This window comes from Notamacropus eugenii, chromosome 6, assembly GCF_028372415.1.
Source record: "Notamacropus eugenii isolate mMacEug1 chromosome 6, mMacEug1.pri_v2, whole genome shotgun sequence".
Taxonomy (NCBI): domain Eukaryota; kingdom Metazoa; phylum Chordata; class Mammalia; order Diprotodontia; family Macropodidae; genus Notamacropus; species Notamacropus eugenii.
This window is the reverse complement of record NC_092877.1, coordinates 291,612,022-291,625,072: the sequence shown is the minus strand read 5'-3', so window position 1 is coordinate 291,625,072 and position 13,051 is coordinate 291,612,022. Positions and strand designations below refer to the sequence as shown.

The 13,051-nt window shown below is 38.9% G+C and overlaps 1 protein-coding gene across 2 annotated transcripts in view; it reads left to right on the top strand.

Moving 5' to 3' along the window:
* Positions 1-13,051, top strand: part of VWA8 (von Willebrand factor A domain containing 8) — a 442,786-nt gene that overhangs the window by 336,479 nt on the left and 93,256 nt on the right. The gene's annotated exons all lie outside the window — the stretch shown is intronic.

The window sequence follows — 13,051 nt, the reverse complement described above, 5'->3', positions numbered from 1 at the left end:
TGTAACCTGAGAGACACCTCCTTGGAATCATTAGAGCTGGAAGAGATCATTTAGTCCTGACCTTGTTGCTAAGGATGTCATTGACATTTTGTCTGATTGCTCTCGCTGATACTGTTCCTGTATTTTGCTTAAAAGGAATGTCTTAATGATAATAATTCTATAGATTAAGATTTGTTTTCATTTTAACCATTAAAATGCTTCTGTTTTTAAGAAGTAAATACATGGGTAATAAAGACATAACACTTCATATTGCTGGTCAGGTTAGAGTAATTTTATCATGAGCAATGGTGTCATCTACTGAGAAACTGCAGGACATTTTAAAGCTTAAATTAGATTCATGATTGGAAAGGGGAATACCCTGGAATGGATGCTGAGCCACCCATATCCTCAATCACTCTGTCTGGATATTTACCTGTGAATCTTCCAGAGAAGGGGAAATGATTCCATAAGTAAATTTTAAATTCACATATTCTTGCCTGTTCCATTCTAACCCACAGAGCTGTGCCATATGACAACTATTTTAAGTCTTAAGCCCAAAGGGTAACACATTATTTTATTCTTTTCACAAAGTCCATAATTTAACAAGAAATGGAACTACTAGCTGGAAACATCTCCCTTGTGCTCCCTTTAATATTAATTAGCCTTATATGCTTGTGGACAGCATCGTGTACATATAGATCTTTTAAATATAAAAGATATAGATCTTTTAAATAGTGTAGTCAGGGTTCACTATGCTAGCTAGTGATGAAGATACAAAGATGAATAAGATAGTTCCTGCCTTCACAGAATTTAGCAACATACATAAGATATGCAGTCCAAGTAATGTGTACACAAATAACTGTCACACAGAACTCAGTGGAATAATTTATAAGAAAGGTGCACATGTGAGAGATCAGAGATAAGGGATCATGTAAGACCTCCTAGAGGAAATGATCATATCAGACCAACAGCCATTAAAGTGACTGTGTGCCAGATACTGTGCCAGAAGCTAGTGATACAAAGAAAAAAGTGAAACCACCCTTGTTCTCAGGGAGCTTATATTCTTTTTTTTTAATATTTTTTATTTATTTTTATTTTATTTTATTTTTTAATGTTCTGCAATCTCTACCATAAAACTTAAATTTTTACCTCCCCACTACCCCCCACCAACCCCCTCTTTCCTCAAGACAGCATACAATTCTATATAGGATCTACATGTACTTTCCTATTGAATATGTTTTCACTATAGTCATGCTGTGTAGACGAACTAAAATAAATGGAAGAAGTCATATAACAAATCAAAACATAATACACATGCACACACACACACACACACACACACACACACACACACACACACACGGTCTGCTACATTCTGCGAATGAATTCCATAGTTCTTTTTCTGAGTGTGGAAGGCATTTTGCCTTAGAAAACCACTGGGAATTTTTTTTTTTAAGTTCTTGCGTTATTACGAAGTTCCAAGTCTACCAGAAAAAGCTCTAGCACACTGTGGTCATTGCTGTGCACAAAGTTCTCCTGGTTCTACTCCTTTCACTCAGCATCAGATCATATAAGTCCTTCCAGGCCTATCTGAAGTCTTCTTGTTCATTATTTCTTATAGTGCAGTAGTACTCCATTACATTCATATACCATAATTTATTCAGCCATTCCCCAGTTGATGGGCATCCCCTTGATTTCCAGTTTTTGGCCACTACAAAGAGTGCTGCTATAAATATTTTTGTACATATGGGACCCTTTCCCATTTTTATGATCTCTTGGGGATACAGTCCTAGTAGCAATATTGCTGGGTCAAAGGGTATGCACATTTTTGTAACCTTTTGGGCATAGTTCCAAACCACTCTCCAGAATGGTTGGATGAGCTCACAGCTCCACCAACAATGTATTAGTGTTCCAACTCTCCCACATCCTCTCCAACATTTATCATTTTCTTGTTCTGTCATGTTTGCCAATCTTATAGGTGTGATGTGATGTGGTACCTCAGAGTTGTTAAGGAGCTTATATTCTTACAGGGAAGATAATACAAACATATGCAAATGTAGACAAAACTTACATAAAGCCGATACACTACAAAGGGAAACCAGGAAAAGCTTTATAGAGAAGATAACACTTGAATTGAGTCTCAATGGAAAACTGAGATTCTAAATCATGGTGATGAGAAAGGAACACGTTCCAAGCATGGGCATAGCCTCTCAAAAGGCATAGGAATGAAACTCATGAAGGTTAGGATGTTATGAAGGGGAATAATGTGTTGTAAGGCTGTAAAGACAGGACATGGGCCAGGGAGGAAAGGGTTTTAAATGCCCAACACAGGAATATACATTTTACCCTTGCAGTATTAGGGAACCACTGAAGTTGATTGAGTAGAGGACTTGACAGACCAGCACAATAACAAAAACAGTTTAGAAGCTTGTAAAGGCTGAGTGGGAAGAGTTTTGAGTTGGGGATCCCTATTAGGGGGAACACTGCCAAAGTTCACATGAAAACTGGTCAGGACCTGAATGCAAATAGCTGTGGGCATAGAAAAAACTTGTAAGTGACACTGTGGAGATGCAAGGTCAAAAATAGGTATCTAATTGGACACTTGGAGTGAGAGAGTAAGAGGCCATGTATGGCACCAAGGGGATCAAGGTTTTGAATAATGAAAAGTATTCAGATGGGTTGTATGAACAGATACAAGGAGGTAGAAAACTGAAATGAGTTCACAGAACAGAGCAATTGGGCTGAACTTAGAATGTCAGGTTGATTTGGGGTGTGTGTTCAGCTGGCAGTTTTGGGAGGCAGAGCAGTAAGTGAGCAGGGCTTCAACTAGATCAGGCTAGAGGGCGAAGTGGAGGGGGAAAGAGAGAGAGACAAGAGGGTTGGGTAGGAGCTTATTATGATCATCCAAGCTTGAAAGCATATGAGCTGTATTAAGTAGGCTAAGAGTAGGAAGTAAGTGACACATATATAAGAGGTTTGGTTTTGTTTGGTTTTGTTTGGTTTTTCCTGATATCAAACCTGACTTTACAACTTTTCATCCATAGTTCTGCCTTCTGGGGCCAAAAAGAGCAAGATCACGCCATGACAGCCCTTCAGATATTATCATGGTCTCTGTGTCTTCTCTTTTTCCAGACTTATTCATCTTTCACCTGATTCTCATATGATTCATACTCAAGATCAGTCACCATTCTGGTTGCCTTCCTCTGGATACTTTCCAACTTGTGCATGTCTTTTTTAAAATGAGGTATCCAGGATGGAGTATAGTTTTACAAATGAGGTTTTAGCAGGGAGGATGTGTCTCTTAACGAAACTCAAGATTACATTAGTCTTTTTGATTTCCATATCACATTGCATTTTGAAAACCACTTAACCACTTCATATCTTTTTCAGGCAAACTACTCTCTAGTTATACCTTCCCCAGCTTGTATTATGAAATATATATATATAGTATTAATCCACTAAATTCTAGGACTCATCTGGGGTAGAACTAACCTGATGGTTTAGAGATAAGTAATGAAACCGCTTACATTTGCCCATGTATGGCACTGAAATCCTTCCTATCAGTCGGGACCCAGATCACCTCAGTGTCAACCTCAATTCCTCACCATCCTCCCGTGTCCTCTCTGTTGTCAGTCATTTCTTGTTCTGTCTCTCTGCACAATCACTCTCAAATATGGCCGCTTCTCCACATACATAGGCCCCTCTCACCTCTGCATAGCTCTCCTCCATGCCTGCCTAGCATTCTGTTCCTCCTCATCCTCCCTCATAGAACACTTGTAGAACTTCACAGGTTGACTTGACTGTCACTTGCTTCCAGAGGTCTTTCATGATTCCCCCAATTGTTACCTCCTTGCTGTGCCAACCTTCAGTGTCTTTGCATGTGTGTGGGTACATTGTGTGTGTGTGTGTGTGTGTGTGTGTATGTATTTTCTCTTATATATTTGAGGGACAGTGTGGCCTAGTTAGATACAAAGAGTCTTTCCTCTGACATACTAGTTTGCAACATAGGTGTCATGCTAAAATCATCACTTTCACTTCCCATTTTTCCATTTAATTTTAGAATCTTGTCATTTCTACCTCCACAATATCTCTAGGATCTATTTGTCTCTACTGCTAACCTAGGCTATAACAATAGATTCCTAATTAGTCCCCGTCTCAGGTCTTTCCTCCACACAGCCACTACCAAAGTGGTTTTCCTAAAAGCACAAGTAACCATTTGACTCCCCTAATCAACAAATGTGACTAGTTCTCTATTCCCTCAGGACTCCAATACAGGCTTCTCTTTTGCGTATTTAAAACCTTTCACAACTTGTCTTCAGCCTGCCTTTCAGGTCTTATTAGCCATTATTCGTACACACACACACACACACACACACACACACGCACGCACGCGCACACACGCACGCGCACACACACACACACACCACGCCACGCCATGCCACACCACACCACATCACACCACACCACACCATACCACACCACACGATGATCCACCCCGACGGTCCTTCTTACCATTCATTATCACTGCCCTCTACCTCTTGTCTCCCTGCCTTTGCACTGGTTGCCCCCCTTTGCCTGCAGTGCTTCCCCTCTTTACCTCCATCTTTCAGAATCCCTTATTTCCTCCAAGCTTTGGTTCAAGCCTCACCCTTTATGTGAGTCTTTTCAGATCTCCCCCCACTACTAGTATCTCACCCCAAAAATCAGTTTATGTGTATTTTTTGTATCCTGTATCTGTTCATGTTTGTCCTGCTCAGATTGTAAACTCCCTGGGGGCAGGAACTGTTTCATTTTTTCTTTTTCTCCCCAGCAGAGACCTGACACGTGCAACAGGTGCTTAATGAATGCTTGTTGGATGATAGATTGATCTTACTAGGTTCAGCCCAGTTTTCTAACCCGTTCAGATCTTTCTGTGTCACAGCTGTCATCCTATGTATCAGCTCTTTGTCCTAGATTTGTATTGTTGGAAACAGTCATCATCATAATAATAATTACAGTAGCAGTTTGCAGTGCTTTATAAATATCATTTCATTGGATCCTCCTAACAACCGTAAGGGGGAGGTTCTATTATTATTAAGGAAGCTAATATGGCAGTTAAGTGACTTGGCCAAAGTTACACAGCTAGTAAGTATCTGAGAGCACAGGTGAGCCCAGGTCTTGTAGCATACTAGGCACTGAACCATCTAGCTGTTTCTCAGGTTTGGAACAGCCATGAGTTCAGTAACAGAGGGGGCCTAGGGGGATGAAGAAATAAAATAAAAGGGTTACTATGTAGCAGTAAGATCCCGTTTGAGTTTAGATAACATACATTTAGTCAGCTCAGTTGTGTGACCCCCTCGTAGGGCATAGCACAGTGTGGTAGATGCCATCTAAGTCTGGGATTTGGCAAGTCAGGAGCAGCTTCTAGAACAAGGAGGAAAAGGATTCTAGAGTACAAAATAGTGTGTGACTGAACTGATGTATTATAGGCTAAAGACAGTGAACAGTGATGGAATGGATTAGCTACAAGAGATGGAGAATTGTGACGTCTTGTATGGATAAAGAATAGGTTCAATGAGACAGGAAGACAAGACTGGGAAGCTGAAATTGATTAATAGCTAAAATTTATATCACACTTTTGGTTTGCAAAGTTCTGTACATGCGTTGCCTCATTTGATCTCTATTTGGCTTAAGGAAAGAATTTCAGAGTTCTAGATCATGGAACTGTCACTGAGATATGATGAAGTTAATTTGTCATAGGAAATCAGGAAGTTAAAGATTTTGGAGGCCAGAAAGTTTGAGTCCTCCTCACGTATGCTGTATTCCCCAAGTAAAACGGCAGGGGTTCAGGTAGAGAAGAAAACTGTGAACAACGGACTGAATTTCTTAAGAAAGCAAGGAGTAAGACCTGGTGACCCATAAATGACAATATTAGCCACAATATGAATAGATAAATAGAGTAAACCACAAAAAAAAAGGAAAGTAACATACAGAGCAAGGCTCTGGAAGCAGCACTGAGGACAGTGGAGTAGGCCAACTCGTCTTTGTCCAGTGTATCCTGGGGCAGAGCAGCAAGGGAGGTGTGGGGGAGCGCACAATGGAAGGGGAAGACAGAGGATAGGGACTGGGCCGATGAGAATATGGATGAGGGGGCAACCCAGGACTGTGCTGAGGAATTAGAAGTCTTCTGATCAATGATGATAAGGTGCAGTTTTACCAACTCTTTACCTTAGATTTCAATTCATTCAATTCTGTCAGGTCCAAAGATCATTCTCCTTGACATAAGAAATAGGGGGGGAAATGAGACTAATTAATTCTCTCTTCTTTCCATAAGCACCCTTCCTGTTCTCTTTACCATTTTCTGTTCCCAAATATAGCCCTTTCTTTAAGCCCCTTTCTTTTTCTTAGCATTCATCACCAGCCTAAGTTCATTCTGAACTTGATCACTTCTGATCTGTCTTCTTTAAGGACCACATAATGTTTTTGTGTTCAACCTCTGCTATCTGCTCTTGCTTTCACTTCTGTAATATCTTCTTTTAAAAAAAAATCTGTCAGCCCCATGAGTTTCTTCTGCATCCACATTGGTCTCTTCCAACTCCCTCCTAATCAGAATGATTTGTTTGTATCTGAGACTTTGATTCTTTAAGAGCTTCCACCTTGCTTAAACTGACTTCCCTTATACAATTTTAAGCCATGGAATCCTAATATCCTTTCTTTAAAAAAGAAATTCAGTTAACAAGCATTAGTTTTCTCTTCTTCCCACCTCCTCCCCAACCTCTGAAAAAGAAATATAGAAAAATATAACTTATCTCTAAATTTTCAACTTTGTCCAAAATCATTCATTCTGTCACCACAGGAGGGTGTCAGTGAGCTTAGAATAGGAATACTTTACCTAGATAAATATCTCTTAAGCACATCTATAAATTACAATTGACAAGGCTGGGCAAGTAAACCTTCAGATTGTGAATCTATGTCCCTACGTTTATGTGAAGTTCTTTGAGCAGGATATGGAACAATTGTTTTCTATATCCATACAAAGGATTTTTGTCATTCAGTCATTTTTGTCATCGTCTTCTACTCTTCATTACCCCATTTGGGGTTTGCTTGGCAAAGATCCTGGAGTGGTTTGCCGTTTCCTTCTCCAGCTCATTTTACAGATGAGGAAACTGAGGCAAACAGGGCTAAGTGACTTGGCCAGGGTCACACAGCTAGTAAGTGTCTGAGGTCAGGTTTGAATATGTATCTTCCTGACTTCCAGGTGTGGCATTCTATCTACTGTATCATCATACAGCTACACCTCCCTACAAAGAAAAGTAGACTTAAAGAGATATTTTTGGAATAGTAAAAAGAAACCATTGTACTTGGGAGTCATAGGAATGAGGGAAATGGACCAAATGATCTCCAAGTCCTCTTCCAACTCTTTAATTTATGATATTAGACCAAATTTAACATCAAGTTGATAAAAAGTACTAATGAGCTGTGTAGTGAGTGGTGCTTTGAAGTCCCCATCCTCAAGATTTTCAAGAAGAAAACATATCCATATATATAATATATATTATACACACACACACACACACACACACACACGTCTAGAATGATTAACTGAAGTCAGAGAACTGAGCCAAATGAACTCTAGGTCTCTTCTAATTCTACTGTTCTAAAATTTATTGGTTCTTTCATGTCCTTTCCTGATTCCCCTCCTTGGCAAGTAGTTATCCCCACCACCACCATTTTTTGTGTTTGGTCTGCATATACTTTATATTTACTTACATGTGTACATATTGTTTCCACCAATAGAATATGAGCCTATTTAGGGCAATAACAGTCTCTGTGTTTCTCTCTCTACCATGCGTAACACAATCTGGCACATATTAGGTGCTAATATACAGTTGTTATAAGAATGAATGTTTAATAATCTCAAAGGAATACACTTGGAGGAAGGGACTAGAAAAAGATTATGTATTCTAATCTCATTTTGATATTACTCTTCATTTAATGACTTTCTAACCTTTCTGTTATATTTCTGTTTCTTTCTCAGTAAATTGGAATTTTCTGGCTATTTCAAGTGAGCAATTGGGCATTTTGTTTTTGGCTAGTGAAATAGCAGCATTTTCACTCATAGAAACTTTGCTTAGTGACTCAAACATCGTGAATATTTTTCTAGATCTCTTTTGTGGGTATAGTATGGTCCTAACCTATCTCCTAAATTATTATGAGGAAAAAACTAGCAGAAATGGTGGTAAAGCAGTTCACCATTTAATTGGTAAGTCATGATATATATAGATATAGTAGGACTTATTATAATATCTATAAGAGATAGCTTCTGCTGTCCAAGATTGAAATTCTGTAGGTATTATTAGGAAAAATCCTAAAACTTAATCAACTGTAAGGGAAGTGTGTAAGAAATTGGTTCACAGTAGACATTAGAGCCAGGATTAGATATTCTTGTCAATATTTTTTTTAGTTGTCAGTTTGAAATCAGTTTTACCTGGTCTGAATTTCACATTGAAAACAAAATGTCTTGGTAGTATAAAAGCTCAACGGGAGTAGTATAAAGCTGGAATAATTAATTTAATGAATCTGAAGTGTTCACAGGAGTCTTAAAAGACAAAAACAAAGATTGCAAGTCTCATTAGTATTACCTAAAAGAATCTCAATAGCCCTGATCGTCTGTATTTTTGTAGTGGTAAACGGAGTGATACTGTGAGATCTGGATTTCTCCTTATTCTTTCCATATACATCATTTTCACCATGACTTTTTTTCGTTTAATTATATTTTTTGTTGTTCAGTTGTTTTTCAGTCGTGATCCCATCTGTAGTTTCCTGGGCAAAGGTACTGGGGTGGTTTTCCATTTCTTTCTCCAGAATGAGGAAACTGAAACAAACAGAATTAAGTGACTTGCTCAAGGTCACACAGTGAGTGTCTGAGGCCAGATTTAAACTCACTCCAGGTTCTGCACTTTATCCATTACACCAGCTAGTAATTACACCACTTTAATTATATACTAGATAGAAAGGAGGGTAAATAGTGATTGTTTCTCTTCACCCCCAACACTTTATTTATCAAGATGGAATGAGAGAAAAGTTGTTTGAACATGAGTCCCCCTCCTGCCTGGAGAAAGGCCTTTATTTTGCTCTGCTCCATATTCTTTAGGGGGCAAGAGTGAAGGTCAAGGGCTAAAAGCTCCGGCAAAAACACTTGGGTTTCTGTAACAGCAGTGGCAATGTAATTGTAGTCTTTTCTTCTCCAGCCTCCTGTTTCATTTCTACCTTACCCCTAACAGTTAAATTTTAAAAACAATGTAATTCTCAATTAACCAAACAGATGTGGTGCAGTGAAGCTCTGTTCAACTTAAAAGTTCTCTGATTATGTGAATGTGTTATAAATGTAACTTCTGTAAAATGCATCCTATTTTCCCTCTTACATCATAAAATTGGAGGTATTTTCCCCTTGGTGGGGAGCAGCAGGGAAGGGTGGCCCTGTAAGTACCAAAAATAACATGGGAAATATTTTGCCATTATATAATGACACAAAAATGAAATATTAAAAATATTAAAAATTAGTAGTACTTAAAATGTATACTTTTTAATCTACTTTTTAAAACAAATAATTCACAAAATAAAAAAATATCAGAAGGGAAAATATATTGCAATACCAGAAATACTGACCACATAATCTTCTGCCTCAACCTGCCTCAGTGATTTTTCCCACTGGAAAGGTGAATTTTTAGCAGTTCATCTGTTTTGTACCAGTATAAAGCTTTCATAGCGCATTGAACTTCATATCTGACATACTTTTTTGTGCCTATTGCGTCTCTTATAACTTATTGCTATTCCCCCTCTCCCCCCCCCTTGACTGGTTAATGCCTATTAAATTGGTAGAAAACATAAAGCTTATAGGAAGATCATGGCACAATCACATTTCAAAAATATCTTAAGAGACGTGTTTAATGGGCTAAGCTATCAAAATAAAATGTAATAGGAATAAATGTTAAGTTCTGCATGTAAAATCATTCAAAAACTTCAACTTCTTACCTATAGAAGACTTGTTAGCTTAGCCAGGTGCTGCTGCACCTTAAACATCCCTGGGCATTACCTTCCTCGCTTTTGCCAACGCTTAAGGAGGCTCAGCTCAGCTAAACCCTCCTATAGGCACTGTATCCTCAAATCAGAATGTGTGCTTTTCCTTTCCTTTGTAGCCCCAATGTTTGAAGTAAACACTTAACATATGCTTTTTCATTGATTCATTCATACTACATGTAATACATAATAGAAAGATGAAAAGCAATATAGTTTGTTCCTTTGATTTAATTTAACAAACATTTATTAAGTGTTTGCAACATGTGGAGCTCTGTGCTAGGCTCTGGGGAAAATATACAAAAGAGAGGCAAGTATTAGCCCTCATGGGCTTCCTAGTGGGGGTATGACACCAACACTTCATTGTAATATATGATACTACATGACACATTCATTGGAAAGTTCCAGAATAAATTATTATGTGAAGTTCAAAGGAGCAAGTATGTTCCTGACTCAGGAGAACGAAGGAAGGCTTCTTGTAGGAGGTAGCATTCAAGTTGAGTTTTAAAGAATAAGGGTAAACCTGATGTTCACTCTAGCAGCACATGTGCTAAAATGGTTTCATTGGGGAGAACATCAGGATGGCTCCCGCACAAGGACACAGATTCACAGAACATTTCATGTCCTTTTCCCCAGTTTTGTTTTGTTCTATCACTGATTATCTTTAAGTGTGTATTGATTTTCTTTTGTTTTTTCTTTCTTATGACTTTGCTTGTATTGCCTTTCTTTTGACTCTTACTCATATATTTTAATTGCAATTGTTGATGAAAGGTAAAATTTATCAATTAAAGAAATAAAGAATGGATAGCGATAGGCAGTGGGGGGAGGAGGGGAGGGACATCCAAACCAACCTGTGTAGAATGGTAATCTCCATTTGCCTGCTGAGCATCTCCGCTTGAATGATTCACTAGTACCTGAACATCAACATATCAAAAACTGAACTCTCCTTTTCTCAACTTAAAAGTCCTAATACACCTTGACTTCTCTGCAAATTTGACCTCTTCTTTTGGGTATTTCCTGGATACTCTCCTCTTTATGATACTTCTCCTGCCTGGTTCTCATCCTGCTTGTCTAACCAGGAGTTATTTTTGTTGGATTTTTATCCAAGTCATAGCCACTAACTGTGGGTGTCCCCCAAGGATCTGTCTTTCTCTTCTCCCTCTATACTATCTCATTTGGTGATCTCATCAGCTCCCATGGGTTCAACTAACTTCTGTATGATGAAAATTCTCAAATCTATGTATCCAGTGCCAGCCACTCTCCTGAGCTCCAGTCTCCCATCACCAACACATCTCAAACTCGGTGTATTTAAGGCAGAACTAATTATATTTTCCCCCAGAACCTGCCCTTTTCCTTATTTCTGTGAAGGGTGCCAGCATCCTCCCAGTCTCACAGCCTCAACACTTAGTATCATCCTTAACTCTTTCCCCCACTCACTCCACATATACAATCTGTTGTCGTCTATCTCTCCTTTACGCCTCTTCTGGTCGCTCTTCACTATCACCCCAGGGCAGACTCTAATCACTTTATCCCCACCCTATTACTATAGCCTTCTAGCTTGTTTTGCTGCCTTAAGTCTCTCCCTGCCCTGGTCCTTCTACTCATCTACTGAAGTGATTTTCCTAAAGCACGTCTGACTGTCACTCGACATGTACTTTATTGATATATTCTAGTGGCTACCAACTACCTGCAGAATCAGATAGAGAATCCTGTGTTTAGTGTTTAAAGCATTTCATAACTATCCCCTTACTGTCTCTATCTAGCATTCTTATGGGTAGCTAGATGATGAAGTGCATAGAGCATAGGATCTGGAGTCAGGAGGACTCTTGCTAGCTGTGTGATCCTGGGCAAATCACTTAATCCTTATTGCCTCAGTTCCTCATCTGTAAAGTGAGCTAGAGAAGTAAATAGCAAACCACTCCAGTGTCTTTGCCAAGAAAACCCCAAACAGCAAAGAAGTTTTCTTATGCCTTACTCTCCTCCACGTTTTCTGTGATCTGATAACACAGGTCATAGAGAATGTACTCTTCCTCACATGGAACACATCTCCCAATTTCTTGCCTCTGCATTGACTGTCTCCCATGCCTATAATGCTCTCCTCCTCACCTCTCAGCTGCTGGTTTCCCTGGCTTCTTTCAGAATGTCATTTTCATGAGGCCTTTCCCATCATCCTTTCTACTCTTTCCCTCCCCACCACCCAGTGACTTCTCTCTGAGGTTACCTGCCATTTCCACTCTCTATATATGTACATAGATGTTTGCATGTTATCACCCCCATTCAAATGTGAGTCCCTTGAGATCAGGGACTCTGTTTTTGTCTTTCTTTGTATTCTTATCGTTTAGCACAGTACCTGACACAGAGTAAAGTGCTTGATAAATACTTGCTGAATGACTTGCTAAAGGTTCTCTCTCAAGATCTAATGCACCCTGATGGCAATTTTAAAATCATCCCTTGTGTTTCCATTTATCTTGTGACCACTCCTTAGTTCAGACTTTCCCCTATATCTGAGACATGCTTTCCTCCCAGTTCTTGAAATACTTATTTTTCCCTCAAGCCAAACCAAGGATTCATCTCTTCCACAAAACTTTCCTTAATACCCCTGGATTGAACATAATATCTCCTTCCTGAAATTCTCTCTGAGCACTTTTTCTGGAACTCTCTTTGTCCCTGTCACATTCTACCTTGTGTTATATTTCTCCTTTAGATAGAAAGCACTTGAAAATAATGAGTGCTTTGTTTTCACCTTTCCATTCTTACCCTTTTATGTAGTAGTATATTCTTAACTGACTTGAATTTGGAGAACAGAAAGGGATGAAGTGATAGAAAATCATGACTAGGGTGGAGAAGTTAAAGAGGAGTGAGACAGAGAGATAGGAATAAAAGGAACATTATCACAAGAGATTTTTCAGACTTGACCTTAGGCACAAAAATTTTACATGATGAATTCTTGACCATAGTGTTTAAAATAACAGCAGATTGAATACTGAAGTCACTAAGGATTATGGTAGGAATGGTG